The sequence below is a fragment of the Taudactylus pleione genome, unplaced genomic scaffold, assembly GCF_031769625.1.
Source record: "Taudactylus pleione unplaced genomic scaffold, aTauple2 ptg000390l, whole genome shotgun sequence".
In the NCBI taxonomy this organism is placed as follows: domain Eukaryota; kingdom Metazoa; phylum Chordata; class Amphibia; order Anura; family Myobatrachidae; genus Taudactylus; species Taudactylus pleione.
The window spans coordinates 129387-147153 of record NW_028284791.1 but is presented as its reverse complement, the minus strand read 5'-3'; the positions used below and the strand labels follow the sequence as shown (position 1 = coordinate 147153).

General features: G+C 45.9%; 1 protein-coding gene across 1 annotated transcript in view; it reads right to left on the bottom strand.

Moving 5' to 3' along the window:
- Window positions 1-17767, bottom strand: part of LOC148507602 (uncharacterized) — a 103320-nt gene that overhangs the window by 21090 nt on the left and 64463 nt on the right. The window lies entirely within an intron of this gene.

Below are 17767 nucleotides of genomic sequence, written 5' to 3'. Positions count from 1 at the left end.
ATCTGTCTCCTCCCCTCATCATGGAAGCAGCCATCTTTCTTATTACACTACTAGAATGTTGCTGAATCTGCCTCCTCCCCTCACCATGTATGCAGCCATCTTTCTTATTACACTACTAGAACGTTGCTGAATCTGTCTCCTCCCCTCATCATGGAAGCAGCCATCTTTCTTATTACACTACTAGAATGTTGCTGAATCTGTCTCCTCCCCTCACCATGGAGGCAGCCATCTTTCTTATTACTCTACTAGAATGTTGCTGAATCTGTCTCCTCCCCATACCATGGAAGCAGCCATCTTTCTTATTACAACACTAAAATGTGGCTGAATCTGTCTCCTCCCCATACCATGGAAGCAGCCATCTTTCTTATTACACTACTAGAATGTTGCTGAATCTGTCTCCTCCCCTCACCATGGAAGCAGCCATCTTTCTTATTACACTACTAGAATGTTGCTGAATCTGTCTCCTCCCCTCACCATGTATGCAGCCATCTTTCTTATTACAGTACTAGAACTTTGCTGAATCTGTCTCCTCCCCTCATCATGGAAGCAGCCATCTTTCTTATTACACTACTAGAATGTTGCTGAATCTGTCTCCTCCCCTCACCATGGAAGCAGCCATCTTTCTTATTACACTACTAGAATGTTGCTGAATCTGTCTCCTCCCCTCACCATGGAAGCAGCCATCTTTCTTATTACACAACTAGAATGTTGCTGAATCTGTCTCCGCCCCTCACCATGGAAGCAGCCAGCTTTCTTATTACACTACTAGAATGTTGCTGAATCTGTCTCCTCCTCTCACCATGGAAGCAGCCATCTTTCTTATTACACTACTAGAATGTTGCTAAATCTGTCTCCTCCCCTCACCATGGAAGCAGCCATCTTTCTTATTACACTACTAGAATGTGGCTGAATCTGTCTCCTCCCTCACCATGTATGCAGCCATCTTTCTTATTACACTACTAGAATGTTGCTGAATCTGCCTCCTCCCCTCACCATGGAAGCAGCCATCTTTCTTATTACACTACTAGAATGTTGCTGAATCTGTCTCCTCCCCTCACCATGGAAGCAGCCATCTTTCTTATTACACTACTAGAATGTTGCTGAATCTGTCTCCTCCCCTCACCATGGAAGCAGCCATCTTTCTTATTACACAACTAGAATGTTGCTGAATCTGTCTCCGCCCCTCACCATGGAAGCAGCCAGCTTTCTTATTACACTACTAGAATGTTGCTGAATCTGTCTCCTCCCCTCACCATGGAAGCAGCCATCTTTCTTATTACACTACTAGAATGTTGCTAAATCTGTCTCCTCCTCTCACCATGGAAGCAGCCATCTTTCTTATTACACTACTAGAATGTGGCTGAATCTGTCTCCTCCCTCCCCATGTATGCAGCCATCTTTCTTATTACAGTACTAGAACGTTGCTGAATCTGTCTCCTCCCCTCATCATGGAAGCAGCCATCTTTCTTATTACACTACTAGAATGTTGCTGAATCTGTCTCCTCCCCTCACCATGGAAGCAGCCATCTTTCTTATTACTCTACTAGAATGTTGCTGAATCTGTCTCCTCCCCTCACCATGGAGGCAGCCATCTTTCTTATTACTCTACTAGAATGTTGCTGAATCTGTCTCCTCCCCATACCATGGAAGCAGCCATCTTTCTTATTACAACACTAAAATGTGGCTGAATCTGTCTCCTCCCCATACCATGGAAGCAGCCATCTTTCTTATTACACTACTAGAATGTTGCTGAATCTGTCTCCTCCCCTCACCATGGAAGCAGCCATCTTTCTTATTACACTACTAGAATGTTGCTGAATCTGTCTCCTCCCCTCACCATGTATGCAGCCATCTTTCTTATTACAGTACTAGAACTTTGCTGAATCTGTCTCCTCCCCTCATCATGGAAGCAGCCATCTTTCTTATTACACTACTAGAATGTTGCTGAATCTGTCTCCTCCCCTCACCATGGAAGCAGCCATCTTTCTTATTACACTACTAGAATGTTGCTGAATCTGTCTCCTCCCCTCACCATGGAAGCAGCCATCTTTCTTATTACACAACTAGAATGTTGCTGAATCTGTCTCCGCCCCTCACCATGGAAGCAGCCAGCTTTCTTATTACACTACTAGAATGTTGCTGAATCTGTCTCCTCCCCTCACCATGGAAGCAGCCATCTTTCTTATTACACTACTAGAATGTTGCTGAATCTGTCTCCTCCCCTCACCATGTATGCAGCCATCTTTCTTATTACAGTACTAGAACTTTGCTGAATCTGTCTCCTCCCCTCATCATGGAAGCAGCCATCTTTCTTATTACACTACTAGAATGTTGCTGAATCTGTCTCCTCCCCTCACCATGGAAGCAGCCATCTTTCTTATTACACTACTAGAATGTTGCTGAATCTGTCTCCTCCCCTCACCATGGAAGCAGCCATCTTTCTTATTACACAACTAGAATGTTGCTGAATCTGTCTCCGCCCCTCACCATGGAAGCAGCCAGCTTTCTTATTACACTACTAGAATGTTGCTGAATCTGTCTCCTCCACTCACCATGGAAGCAGCCATCTTTCTTATTACACTACTAGAATGTTGCTAAATCTGTCTCCTCCCCTCACCATGGAAGCAGCCATCTTTCTTATTACACTACTAGAATGTGGCTGAATCTGTCTCCTCCCTCACCATGTATGCAGCCATCTTTCTTATTACACTACTAGAATGTTGCTGAATCTGCCTCCTCCCCTCACCATGGAAGCAGCCATCTTTCTTATTACACTACTAGAATGTTGCTGAATCTGTCTCCTCCCCTCACCATGGAAGCAGCCATCTTTCTTATTACACTACTAGAATGTTGCTGAATCTGTCTCCTCCCCTCACCATGGAAGCAGCCATCTTTCTTATTACACAACTAGAATGTTGCTGAATCTGTCTCCGCCCCTCACCATGGAAGCAGCCAGCTTTCTTATTACACTACTAGAATGTTGCTGAATCTGTCTCCTCCCCTCACCATGGAAGCAGCCATCTTTCTTATTACACTACTAGAATGTTGCTGAATCTGCCTCCTCCCCTCACCATGGAAGCAGCCATCTTTCTTATTACACTACTAGAATGTGGCTGAATCTGTCTCCTCCCCTCACCATGGAAGCAGCCATCTTTCTTATTACACTACTAGAATGTTACTGAATCTGCCTCCTCCCCTCACCATGGAAGCAGCCATCTTTCAAATTACACTACTAGAAAGTCGCTGAATCTGTCTCCTCCCCTCACAGGCTATAAGGGGAAAACACCAAGGAGAATGGGACAGTACAGAGATATAGACATGTAGAATCATTCTGGGACAGTTGTTAAGACAGATGCCCACATTCACTGGACAGGTTTATATGTTATCTCAACCTGTCCAAGGAATATTTGTGAAAGCACCCGCACCTGTAACGACTGTCCTCTGAGGAAGCAGCTCATCCTGCCCCATATACCGGACTAGCAGTCCCAGCACTGGCAGATATAATGGTGTTGGGCAGTGAATCAGAGAGACAGCAGCATAGGACGCAGCGCTGGATTATGGTCGGCTGTGCACTTACAGTCATGGAGGAAATGTAAGAGGCCGACTAGCCATAGATCCCCAACTCAGGATATACCCCTGGCAACAGGAGATCCAACATGACGCCGGGTCAGACAGCAGCAGGAGTTATTATATATGCAGAAGCCAAAAGTAGGCTGAATGGAAATTATTACTACAACAATACTTTATAAAGGGGGATGTGTCAATCGCACATCACAGATAATTACGCAATCTAAAAACACTGACTTTCCTATCCACCTCTGAGGGGTTGAGAGAAAAAAGCTTTGATCTTGGTGGTCATGAGGTGCCAGAGAAAGTGGACAACCTGCGGCATTAACGAATAATAGAATACACCCAATAATGTCTCTGCTGTGTCACCACCATATTGTGGCCACAGGGTACAGTTCCGTTGATGGTAGTATAACGCTCCCACACAACGATGCTGAAAAATAAACTGTCTCTATATGCCATCAGTAACCGGTGACCTTCCTCTGCCAGGTGATCACAGATTATTTTTTTATCCCACTGGATCTTGGAGTATTAGGTTTTCCATCTTACTGTTAGCTACCACCTGTTACCGACTCCACCATGGGTGGGTAACTTTCTGCCACCACCTAGCTCCTACTATTGGCAATTGGAACCACTTACTTCTACCCAGGCTGGCACCAGGATCTACTTCTCCCAAACTTGCTACGCCAGCACCTGGAGCCGCACTGCTGTAACTGTTCCTGGATAGTGTCAGCTAATTCCCACTGGTCCCTCACCATAGACCAGTCTCTGCAGGGTAGCTGGCAGAGGACTTTAGCCAGAACAGCTGTTTGCGCTATTCTGTTGGTCACAGGAAACAAGTAGATGTGACGTCTTAAAAAGGCAAGATGTTTATCGCTCAATGTCTTGAAAAAGACAATTCACTTTGGAAAATGATGATTGGGGGTATCACAGCACACAGACGTTACTGACGTACAATCCTTCCTGATGTTCACAGAATTCACTCTTTTTAGAGCACGTGGTTTCAATACACAATACCACAGGGGGTAAAGTCCTGAGTCCTTTAAACAATCAAGCTAAGTGCATGTGCTGGACATGACTGTATATTTACACATTTAACAATGTCCCTTATGGACAGTGGGCAGTGGTTGGTCATCTGAGGCCACCTAAAGAGGTAATCGCCTCCCAGGTGCAGGCATGTCTGGAGGGGGGAAATGGATCCCTCAAATACTTATTTCCAGCATAGTGCTTGGGGACCTTGCCACCTCTGCTAACCAAATCTGTGCTCAAGGATAAAGCAGACAAGATCCTCAGCCAGCAGTCTCCTGGCCACAGAGCTCTTTGTAGCTGCAAGAAAATAATTAGCTGGCTGCATTGGCCAGTTCTCTCTGTACCCCCTCATGCCACTTTCAGGCATGAGGCTGCAGAGAAAGGCATTCTGCTTTCCTGGAGATAGGGCTGGAGAACCCAGCAGCCCACTAGGTGCTCCGGATCCCCCATGCACTTCCAGGACCAGCTTTAGTGCATTTCCGCTTTAACCACTTACCTGGCATGGTCGCATCAGATGCAACCACACTAGGCTGGGCTTTCCCCGATATGGCAGCATCTGGAGCAACCAGTCAGAAACGCCCCGGGGGCGGCTACTGGAAGATTATCTTCCAGCAGCCGCCAGTGTCAGTGGGACCTCCCGGTCCCCTGTCCATCTATGACTCCTCTCCTAGCTTGTCCAGATCAATGTGCCCAGCAGTGATCGCGCAGCCCGGCGGCACCCCCCACCCGGCGGCTGCAGAGAGACTCAGCCGCCGTGGAAACAAGTGGCCAGAGGCGCCTGCCCCCTCATTGTACCCAGTGGCTGCATGAAGAAGCAGCCGCCGGGGAAGTGCAGCCAGCGGTGCCTGCCCCCTCATTGTACCCGGCGGCTGCAGAGAGAAGCAGCCACAGGGCAAACAAGTAGGCCGTCACTGTACCCGGGGCCTACAGAGGAGTAGCTGCTAGGGAAAATCAAGCTGCCACCACTCACTACATAAAATAGTAGTCACTAGGGCAGGGTTGACCATCAATGTTTTCAAAACATCAATGGTGGCCACCGGATGTTAAATAATTTTGCCATCGATGGCAGAGAGCCAATGGTTGACCATCGATGGCAAGTGGGAGAGGATTTATTTTTTAATTCATGAGTCAGAGCTTTGCCCTGCCCCTGGTTATTATTGGCCCACAGCCCGCCATGCATCCAGCAGCAGTGGCCATTGAGAGGTGCAAACCATTGATGGTTAACCATAGTTGGTTTGTGTGCCATCGATTGCAGTCACCGATGAACACATTAATTATTATTAATATTATCCTTTATTTATATGGTGCCACAAGTGTTCCGCAGCGCCTTACATAGTACATAGAACTAATAGGTGAACAAGAAACATTACAGTGATTAATGGTAACTATCGATGGATATTCCTCCAATGGCCACCATAGTGGTCACTCTTTCTCCTAGTCAGTCCCGATCATTACTATCGATTTTTTGATGCATCACAAAAATCGATTTAATGCAAAACTCAACCATTGATTGTTGAAACATCGATGGTTATTTAGAGATGGTTTGAAAGCATCAGCGATTGATGCTACAGCAGTCTATGGTCATCACTACAGTATACCATGAACATTTCTACTTTTAATGTTATACTGTGTTTCAAACAAAAAGAAAAAATATTTTTCAGAAATCCATGTTGGATAACTTTAAATGGATGTTCTTGAATTCAATCATGAAAAAAAACGACAATTTCAGAGCGGTTTTTGGGGAAATAAATGGTTAAGTGGTTACATACTGTGGTGAGAGGGGTTGTCTCTCATCTGAATTCCCCACATTCCTATGGGATCAGCTCCCTCCAAGGGAGGCTAGAGCCTGTGCTTTCTGCAGTAGCAGTGAAGGTGTGGTGCTCCAGGTTTTCATAGTCGCACAGGCCCAGCTGCAGCTCATCTCTGCACTGAAGCCGGCAAGCGGCCAGTTTAGTAGGCCAAAGTCTTGTAGTGACAGGGACTGATGATTGGCTGTGCTAAAAGAGCATGGTAGATTGTAGCTTCAGGCCATTGCAGCAAACTGACTACTAAGCACTGGGAGTGCTGGGACATTTACTTTCAGTTGTTTATTTGTGTTATATGCCTGTGTGTCCAGGCCTAAGCCTATGTATGCTAAAGTGCAGTGTCTGCTGCTATTAAAGACACTGCTTTACAGAGTGCCTGCCTGTCGTGAGTCCTCATTTCTACACCCCATGTTACATTTGGTCGCCCATATGGGGAACTGCACTGCAGTGCGCAGCACAAATGCCAGAACGCTTCCAGGTGGGAAAGGATCTAACATGGCAGAACGTTCGGTATATGCGAGTATGGTTGGCAAACCAGCAAAACCGAAGTTATATTAAGGACACTATGTACTTGCTGTGCACTGTAAGAAAAGCTGTGTGTGTACTCAAAAAAAAAGTTACTTTTAATCTTTTTTCTTACTAAGGTGCTTTAAGACATATCAAATGCTGATTAGTATTAGAAATTACCTTTCTTCCTCCCCCAGCTTTTCATTTATAGTAATTTAACAATTTAAAAAAAATTTAATATAGGAGTAAGTTTTATTTTATCTAGCATTGTTCATGTTTTCAATGTTTATTTTTGTTCGTGATAGCTTTTATATTCTATTTCTTGTTTTTGATCAATAGATTTATCTGACTGTTAATATTCATATATAATATTGTATTGAAAATAAAATAAGAGAAACAAAACTTAAAATGCTGATTTGTACATTCACCAGCTAGTATTTGCATGCTGTGTAATTAAGTTCACCTGTTGTTTGAACAGAGCAAGGCACACATATTGAGGTTTAATTAAGCACTGACTTGCTGAAAGGGAAAAAAAAATTTCTCTTGTGTTCTGGTTAACCCCTTCATTGCTGGAAAGAAAAAAATACCTGTTTTGCCCCTGCTGTGCTGAAATTAGCTGACTGTGCATTTCTAAACATATATTTGTGTAAACTGGCTTCTTATTTAAAAGTTGCTAAGTTCTTACATACACCTCCCACTGTAAAAATGGAGGAAGTTTTTCGTACTATAGTAAATTTGCTAGCCTCCCATCAAAGACAGAGGAGCAAATGTTACAATTAGTGACCCAGTCAATGGGCACAATAGCTACTACAGGGCATCTAAAGAAAATGTCCGCTTCAGATGACCCAGAGGCATATTTGCTGATATTTGAAATAGTGACATAGTGCTTAAAGTGGCCAGCAGATACTTGGGCTGATAGACTTGCCCCCTATATCACTGGTGATACTCAGAAAGCCTATGCTGATTTGTCCTCTGCTGATGCGGAGAAATATGACCTAGTTAAAAGTGCCATTCTAGCTAGTTCAGGTCTCACTCCTTCTGGGAAAGCGCAGCCCTTCCACGAATGGGCCCTACTACCAGGGATCCCAATTCGCAAACATGTGGCAGAACTCGCCAGACAGGGACAAAGTTGGCTCCAGCCAGAAGACTGTACTGCTGCTCAGATTGTAGAGATGATGGCACTGGGTCATACACACTGAACCTCAGAATTTATGAGACCGCAGGAAATGACAAAGATGCCAGAAAATAAACAAGGGAATAGGCGACCTGTTAAGATTGGCCTGTGACCCTGACTGTCACCTCTCGTCAAGGAAACACTAGCTGGAGACGCCAGGGTCGTTTGCTATGAGTGCGGAGAGCCAGGTCATATAAGCTGGGACTGTCACAGAAAAACAGCCTATGGAGTGTGGGGTTGCTAGTATGGGCGTTACTTACCCCGCTTTTTGTACGATAGTACTCCTGGATTCCAGACCCCCATTAATGTGGGAAACGGTTACTGAATGGCCGAGAACTACCAGCTATATCAATGAAAAAAATCACCAATTCAGTCCTGCGGCCCTAAAGGGTTTTCAGATTGATGTTCTTCACAAGTCAACCCAAGCATATCCGATAGAAGTATATCTGATAGGAGCTCAAATAGACAAAAAAAATATATTCTCATAGTGTAGTATAGTATAGTAATTCACGTTTTTCAACTTTCCCAAATATACACCGGGATAACTGTTCATATGGCTTTGTCTACTTTACCATCCAGTAGACAATAATATTTGGTGAGAGGTCACCTTTTTTTCTTTGAGAATTTGTCTGTTTGATACTATATACCATTTATTTGTAATAAATATAGTATTACACTATGGAAGACTTTTTTCTGAATATATTTTCTATGTATACCGGGTGGATGGAGTAATGGAACCGTAAAGGAGAAATAACCATTTGATCACGGTGATGTCCGCACATACATATGCTCATTCGTCTGCAGTTCACGTAGACCATCCTGTCCGGTAGGCGAACTAGTGCATGTATTTTGGAAATTCATGGATCGAGTGAGTCTCACCATAAAGGGGCGCAGTTATGGGGTGTTCACTACGGTTGGTCTTAAGCTCCTCTATCCTATCATATTGGGACGCAATTTCCCAGGATTTGTTGAGCTCTTGAAGGAACCACAGAGACAACGCCACTATAAAGTCTCCAAGGCCCTACCCCGTAAAAGGGAGAAGATTGGAAAAGCACCATCAGTCCTCTTTGGAGAGGGAACCTATGCGCAATTAACATCGGAGGAAAGAAATCTGCAACACTCTGCCCGGTTACAGCCAGACAAAAATGTTTGCAGGGACTTTCTATCCAATACAGATGTTTTTCACAATACAATCTCAGCGCCTGTTAAAGCAACTCAGCTGAGTTGTCAACTTGAAAAAGGTCACAGGAGCGACGGAAATGCGTAGTTGCTCCAGGTATTTTTGCTATTCCCCTCCGGTCTGTGCGGCTTTGGTTGTTCCGGATCCAGCGGCAGTGGCGGCAATACTGCCACTAGCATCAGCCTGGAAAAAGACGGGAACCGGCAGCGGCGGTGGTATTGCAATTTACACCTGCCTACAAACAAGACGCACGTCGGCCGTCACGGACAAACACGCCGCAAACACGGGGCACAGGAACGGGTAATACTGACATGCAAAAAGGACACTCAAACTGGCCGATTGAGACCCTTTGCTGGTTACTCGGGACTCTCGACACCTGTGTTCCAGGCAAACTAGTGGCCTGTACACTGGAGGTAACTACTGGCTATATTAGCCCTGCTAAAGATCTTTACATCCTATGCTATGAGTGCGGACATTTGTACATTTTAAGTACAACTGACTTTATCTATAATCACACTTTCCTGTGACTGAGCAATTAAGCAAGAGAAAGAGTCTACTGAATTTAAGCTGCTACAATTGCAAATCAATACTGCTACTTATTACATTGTATTCAAGCCACAATTTGCATTTGTTGATTTAGATGTGTATAAGCGAGCTTTTACAGGTTGGCTCTTAAAAGATTATTATTGTTATTTATATCTTATGTTATATTTATTTTATTCATGTATCTAATGCAACTTATTTGCGATTACAGTATAAAAAAAATATATGTACTGATTGATTTATACTCCAGCGCAGAATTGGAAACCGCCATCCTTCTGGTTCTTGGGGGGCCGCTCTAGTTCGCCTGTCCCTACAGAAGTCCCGCTGGCGGACATCTTGTCAGCAGAACACCGAAAAGAAGCTAAAGAATTATTTTGCAATAAACAGGATGTGTTTTCTTCCCTGCCAGGGCACACTGCCTTAATATACCTGAAGGAGCACGAAATAAATACACCTGAAGGAGTGGAGGTAAAGCAGCGACCGTATCGCATTATTGATGCGTGGCGACAAGCTGTCCGGACCCTGTACTTCTCGCTAGACCGCTCAGATGTCGCACTGGCTCTTTGAGGGATACGTTGTCCACAGAGTGGCATGGAAAAATACAACCCAGGATCCGTAAGAGACAAAGGACCTCATTCAGAGGCGGTCGTTAGTTGAATCAGGGCGGCCGCTTGCATCCTGAACGACCGCCTCCTTGTCGATCGTTAAGCTGTGGGTTACCACCCACAGCTTAATGACCGACCAGGTTGATGGTCGCGATGGTGATCACCATCGGGGCTTACGACCAGACCCTAAGGTTGGGTTTGGGCACTCGTAAGCCCCAGGGAGCTTTCTGCTGTGATGGAGCAGGAAGCTTCCCACTGACATCACTGATGTCAGTGCGGCCGCCCACAAAACGGTAGGCGTTCGTAAAGGAACGCCTCCATTTTGGAAACCACCCCCCCTGGCCTGCCTACCAAACGGAGACATCTGTCGATCAACGTCGACAGCCACCCCTTTGGTAGCAAGCTCCGGAGCGACAGAGTTTCTCTGTCGCTCCGGGGCTTGCGCAGTGCGGCCGCTGCGCGTGCACAGGACTAACCATCGAGTTGGTTACAAGCACATCGGCGCTTGCGACCGACTCTGAATGAGGTCCAAAGTCTATTTGTCTTTTATCAGAATGTACCACATTCAGGGAATATAAAGGATATACGCCTGAGAAGGGTGAATTGAAGTATCAGCCGGGCAGTCGAGACAGAAACATGGACGTCTTCTCTAGAGGACGTAAGACTGGAGGGTGTCGGCCGTCATACATTGTAAAATAAAAATAAAAACTTTAAATACACTGCACCATCTATACAGGCCGTGTCTAGTGCTGTGCAGCGCAAGGCTTTTATACACCAAAACACTAGAAAATATTTTATTACACATTTTATTATATATACATTTGCAATATTAGTCCCACTGCTGGGATAATAACCATCTTACTGCCGAAAGTACCGCAGAACACGCGGTGTTAACAGGGGGAATTGATGCAATTACTTTCCCCTCTTAGTGCTCTAGTTCACCCCAGCATGCAGCCAATCAAAGCCCTGCAGCACAGGAAACTGGCGGGTCTTTGCCTACCGCCTAGTACCATTGGGAGAGCCGGCTTTCTCGGTCCCCCAGTGTACGACACTCAGTCCTGCAGTGCTAGGAGCTAGACTCCCGATCCCCAGCAGACAGCATGCAGCGCTGGACTATGTCCTGGCAGCAGCAGCTCTTTGTATTCAGTCCACCAACGCACCGGGAGTTAACACACCGCCCAGCCGCAGCCTCGCCACACCTGCCAGGGTTGATCCGGGGCTGCGGCACCTAACACACATTACATTTTGAAAACCAAGGGCGACAGGGTGAGTAATGGGACAGTGAGAGGGTAACAGGAACCTGTACAGCAGCCACCAGGACGGGCAGGTCTCAGCCGCGGGTATGACAAGGTCACAACACTCTGCCACGTCTGCACATTAGGGTGCCATTACCTCGTGGTCACATGACTGATGTGATAATAGGGATGGGGCCGTAGGTGTAGCTCACCTAGATATTAGTGACCGCTAATCCCACACCAAAGACTAGGAAATCGGCTATAACACCAGGACATGAACACAATGGTGGCTGAATAGATACAATATTAGAGGACAGACAGAACCTGTATTATTACATGGACAACATGCAGAGGAGGGAGAGGCTGCCAGCGCCAGGTCACAGATTACAAGGGGCCTCTGTGGCCAAAATCTATTTGTTATAAAAGGGAAAACTATTCATCAGCGCAGAATAAATAGTCATTTGGAAGCAGAACCATAAACCCATCAGCAAAATTAGTTTACATGCTGAGTCAAACTAAATAGACCAGCACATTGTATACTATCTGACCAGGAAAACATACACAGTATTAGGTATATCTTATGTTTATCCTCTTTAGTATGTTACTACAAAGTGCAGGCTACCCTCTATGGTCACAGGCTAACCCTCTACATCAGGGGTCTTCAACCTTGGCCCTCCAGCTGCTGTGGAACTACACATCCCAGCATGCACTGCCACCTTTTTGATATAACAGCAGGCTAAAACTATAGCAGTGCATGCTGGGATCCACAGCAGTTGGAGGGCATGGACAGTAATAGCAACACTGACACCTGCAGGTTATAGAGGGAATGACACACAGTGGAAGTTGAACCCATGTTCCCGGAGATGTCCCTTATCGTATTACTAAGAACGAGGGACGTCATTGCTCCCTAGTGAGCTAAGCTGCACATACTCGTGTCTACTGATTCGGACCACAAGAGAGGTGTCCTGCCCCAGTGATGTCACTAATTCCTAGTGAGCTGATAGGCTGCCTTGTCACAGTTATTGCTTCCGCCCACAAAATGGCCGCCACCACTATGTGACGGCTGACGACACAGACGTGAAGCACCACAACATTTTTTGACTCACTAGCTACAAAGTATAATTATATTTTGAGTGCAGAGGCTGTGGTGTTACATCACCCGTCCTCATTTGCGCGAATGTTCCAGTGTTGCCAATCAGGGCTGGATTTGTGGGGGGAACGGGTGCAGAATCTGACGGTAGGTGGACGGAAGGGGGCGCAGGTTACTGTTTTACGGGATGAGATTAAATGTATAATATGAAAGGGAGGAAGAGACACGTTTAGGTGCAGGATGGACTGGGGCTCCAGATCAGCCCTGGCAACAGGGACGTGGCCTTGCGGCATATGCCCGTCTTTAAGTATCCTGGCCGAGTGCTGCACCGGGAGGTGGCTGCTGATCGGCCAGGCTTTAGTCTGGACCGGCCGATCAGAGCACCAGCCCTCCTTGCATTTGCCATAAGTGCCAGATGGCTACTCTGGCCCTGTTTAGGTGGATATCAAATTAGCCTCGATACCCCGATTTGAGCGTTAATGTGGTCGATCGCGTTATTTTGCAATTTAATTAGCAGCGCAAATTTAGCAATAGTACATTTGAATAGGAGATACCAATAATTTTATCTTTACCTTGAAGCCCCAGAGCAGGTTCAACGCTGGGGAAAATACCTACTTTAAAAGGTAAAAATGTTGGGACTTGGTTCACAACCCCTGGGACCCCACCTCTAATTAATTAGCCAATTAGAAGAAGTTTTTAATTAGCTTAATTTGGCTAATAAGGAAAAGTAATTTTTGGAGTGATATTCTGCAAAGTACAGAGTAATGGGTTAAAAAATGTGGGACAGGTATATGGGGTACTGTATGGACAGAACATGTGTATGGAGCTGCTGCGTGGGTGGGACAGGTATATGGGGGTGCTGTATGGACAGAACATGTGTATGGAGGTGCTCCGTGGGTGGGACAGGGGTATGTAGTTGCTGTATGGGTGGGACAGGGGTAAGTGGTTGCTGTACAGATGGGACAGGTGTACATGGGTGCTGAACAGACGAGACCGGTATATGGTGATGCTGTAGGGACAGGACCAGTATATGGGGTGCTGTACAGACAAGACAGGTATATGAAGGTGCTGTATGAATGAGACAGGTAAATGGGAATGTTCCATAAATTGAATCGGTAAATGGGGTGCTGCACAGACGGGACTGTATATGGGGTGCTGCATTGACTGGACCGTTATTTGGGGGTGCAGTACAGACAAGACAGGTATTTGGGGGTACTGTACGGATGGGACCAGTATATGGGGGTGCTGTACAGATGGGACCGTTATTTTGGGGTGCTGTGCAGACAAGATAGGTATTTGGAGGTGCTGTACAGATGGGACAGGTATATGGGGTGCTGTATGGATGGGACAGGTATATGGGGTTGCTGTATGGATGGGACAGGTATATGGGAATGCTGCATGGATGGGACAGGTATATGGGAATGCTGTATGGAGGGGGCAGGTATATGGGGGTGCTGTATGGAAGAGGCAGGTATATGGGAATGCTGTATGGATAGGACAGGTGTATGGGGTGCTATATGGATAGGAAAGGTATATGGGGTGCTATATGGATATGACAGGTATATGGGGTGCTATACGGATAGGACAGGTATAAGGGGTGCTGTATGGATAGGACAGGTGTGTGGGGTGCTGTATGGATAGGACAGGTGTATGGGGTGCTGTATGGATAGGACAGGTGTATGGGGTGCTGTATGGATAGGACAGGTGTATGGGTGCTGTATGGATAGGACAGGTGTATGGGGTGCTGTATGGGTAGGACAGGTGTATGGGGTGCTGTATGGGTAGGACAGGTGTATGGGGTGCTGTATGGATAGGACAGGTGTATGGGGTGCTGTATGGGTGGGACAGGTGTATGGGGTGCTGTATGGGTAGGACAGGTGTATGGGGTGCTGTATGGGTAGGACAGGTGTATGGGGTGCTGTATGGGTAGGACAGGTGTATGGGGTGCTGTATGGATAGGACAGGTGTATGGGGTGCTGTATGGATAGGACAGGTGTTTTAAACATTGCTGGTGGAAGTAAAGGGTGTTTTTTTTAAACCATTTTTGAAAGGGACTTTAAATGACTCAGTAAGCACCTTACATACATTTTAATGCACACTTTAATTTAACTAGAGCATTTGTTTGCTGTGGGGGGGACATTACCTTCCATAATATCTTTACATTTTTGTAAAAAACTGGAAAAAGCAGCCATTTCAAACATTTTAAGAACCCCAAATATTTTGCTTAGAGATTTATAATGTTTTCTAATATTTATTTGCAGTTTTTTAGGGTACAGACAGATTTCCCCATTTTTCAACATAATTGACGCAGCTATTAACAGCAAAAAAAGCAGCGCAAGATTATTTCATTTGGATCATGCATAGCCAGCTGTAGCTTGAAAATCTGGGACTAATTGGATATACCCCTTAAGTTCCCCCTACACTAGAACGATAGTTGTTGAAAATCAAACATGTTTGATTTTCAGCAACTAGTTGAAACGACCGTTTCTGGCCGTTTTCAGCGTGTGGGAGCAAACGGCTGACAATCGTTTGCTCCCACACACAGGACGATTATCATTCCAACCAGCCAGCTAGTTGGCTGGTTGAAACGATATCGTTCTGATGTGTGGTGGCCTTTCGAGCGCCATTCCCTGCGTTGGGAAGGAGCACAGACTTTTCCGCCCAGCGTCAGAACGTGACTTTTCTAGCTCCTCTCAAAATGATGGAAATCGGGCCTCATCCTACACTTCTAATGTGTGCGCACTTTGTACTATCCAGTTATTCTTTTCTATACGGGTTGATAAACCAAAGAACCAATACATTCACTCACACAAGAGTCACAGAAGTAAAAAAAAAAAAACAGTTACAATGTCATTTTACTCATACCCAATATAACACAACCAAGAAGTAATTTAAGGTATGATTTCACTGTATCCAATTGTGACTGAGGGCTGAGGACCAGAATACGTAGCCCTGGACCTTAAAAACATTTGTCGGGAAAGGAAGTCCAAATTTTTGTTTTCCTTATTATGTATGTGACGGGCAGTTTAGTCACCTAGGCCGGTGTGACCTCTCTGGTGTCGCACAAGATTTGAGCCATCAGAAAAGCAGCGGCCGCACTGAGAACACACGAACGGCCTCTCCCCGGTGTGAGTGCGCCGATGTCTGACAAGACTGCATCTCTGGGCAAAGCACTTGCCGCACTCCATGCATGAAAACGGCTTGTCACCGGTGTGAATGCGCTGATGCTTGACAAGGTCGCACCTCTGGACAAAGCACTTGGCACATTCTGTGCACTGAAATGGTTTCTCCCCGGTGTGAAGTCGCTGATGCATGACAAGAGCCGATCTGGCCGTAAAACATTTCCCGCACACCAGGCAGGAAAACGGCCTCTCCCTTGTGTGAGTCCTCTTATGTGACAGGAGACGTGACCTCTGATGAAAGGATTTCCCGCAGTAAGAGCAGTGAAACAGTTTGTCCTCGGTGTGAAATCGCTGGTGGGCGGTAAATCTCATTTTGGAGCTGAAACGCACTCCGCAAACCGAGCATGTATACAGATTACTGGCGCTATGGGTTTGCTGGTGGGTGACGAGGGCTGAATGATTAGGGAAACATTGCTGACACTCCGAGCACTGATGCGTCTTCTCAGGATAGTGCGAGGAGGCGTGCGGACCTGTTGGGGACAAAAGTACTAAGATAAACCCTCTATACATCAGCGGATGGGTCGCTGCATCATGTGGGAGACATTCTGCGTAGTTATGCATATGTATCATGTAGATATCAGATATTATTAAATATATATTCGGTACCATGTACAACTGTTACTTAGAAGTTAACCCTGTCATATAACCTTGGAGTTTGTCTACAATTGTCTAGTTTACGGTGTATATAAAACAGACTGTTGCACAGACATGGTCACCCCAGCACCATGGAAGCAGCCATCTTTTTTTTTTTTTTTTACACTACTACAAAGTTGCTCAATCTGTCTCCTCCCCTCACAGGCTATAAGGGGAAAACATCAAGGAGAATGGGACAGGACAGAGTATAGAGTAATTCTGGGACAGATGCCCACATTCACTGGATAGGCTTATATGTTATCCTAACCTGACCAGGGAATGTTTTTGAAAGTACCTGCACCTGTACCTGTAACGACTGGACCTCTGGGGGGGCAGCTCATCCTGCCCCATATACCGGACTAGCAGTCCCAGCACTGGCAGATATAATGGCGTTGGGCAGTGAATCAGAGAGACGGCAGCAGTAGGACGCAGCGCTGGGTTATGGTCGGCTGTGCGCTTACAGCCATGGAGGAAATGTAAGAGGTGGACTATCCAAAGATCCCCAACTCAGGATATACCCCTGGTAACAGGAGATCCAACATGGCGCCGGGTCAGACAGCATTATATATGCAGATAGGCAAAAGTAGACAGAATGAAAGTTATTACTATAACAATACTTTATAAGGAAGGGGGGGGGGGGGGTCAATCATTCATCAGGTGCGCACATCACAGATGATTACGGAATCTAAAAAAGCTGACTTTCCTATCCACCTCTGAGGGGTTGAGAGGAAGAAGCTTTGATCTTGGTGGTCATGAGGTGCCAGAGAAAGTGGACAGCCTGCGGCATTAACGGGTAATAGAAAACACCCAATAATGTCTCTGCTGTGTCACCACCATATTGTGGCCACAGGGTACAGTTCCATTGATGGTGGTATCACGCTCCCACACCACAATGCTGAAAAATAAACTGTCCCTATATGCCATCAGTAACCGGGTGACCTTCCTCTGCCAGGTGATCACAGATTATTTTTTGATCCATCTGGATCTTGGAGTATTAGGGATTCCATCTTACCGTTAGTTACCGCCTATTACTGACTCCACACACTGCACCATGGGTGGGTAACTCGCTACCACTACCTAGCTCCTACTATTGGCAATTGGAACCACTTACTTTCACCTGGGCTACGACACTGGCACCTGGATCTACTTCTCCCAGGATGCTACGCCAGCACCTGGAGCCGCACTGGTGTAACTGTTCCCGAATCGTGTCGGCTAAT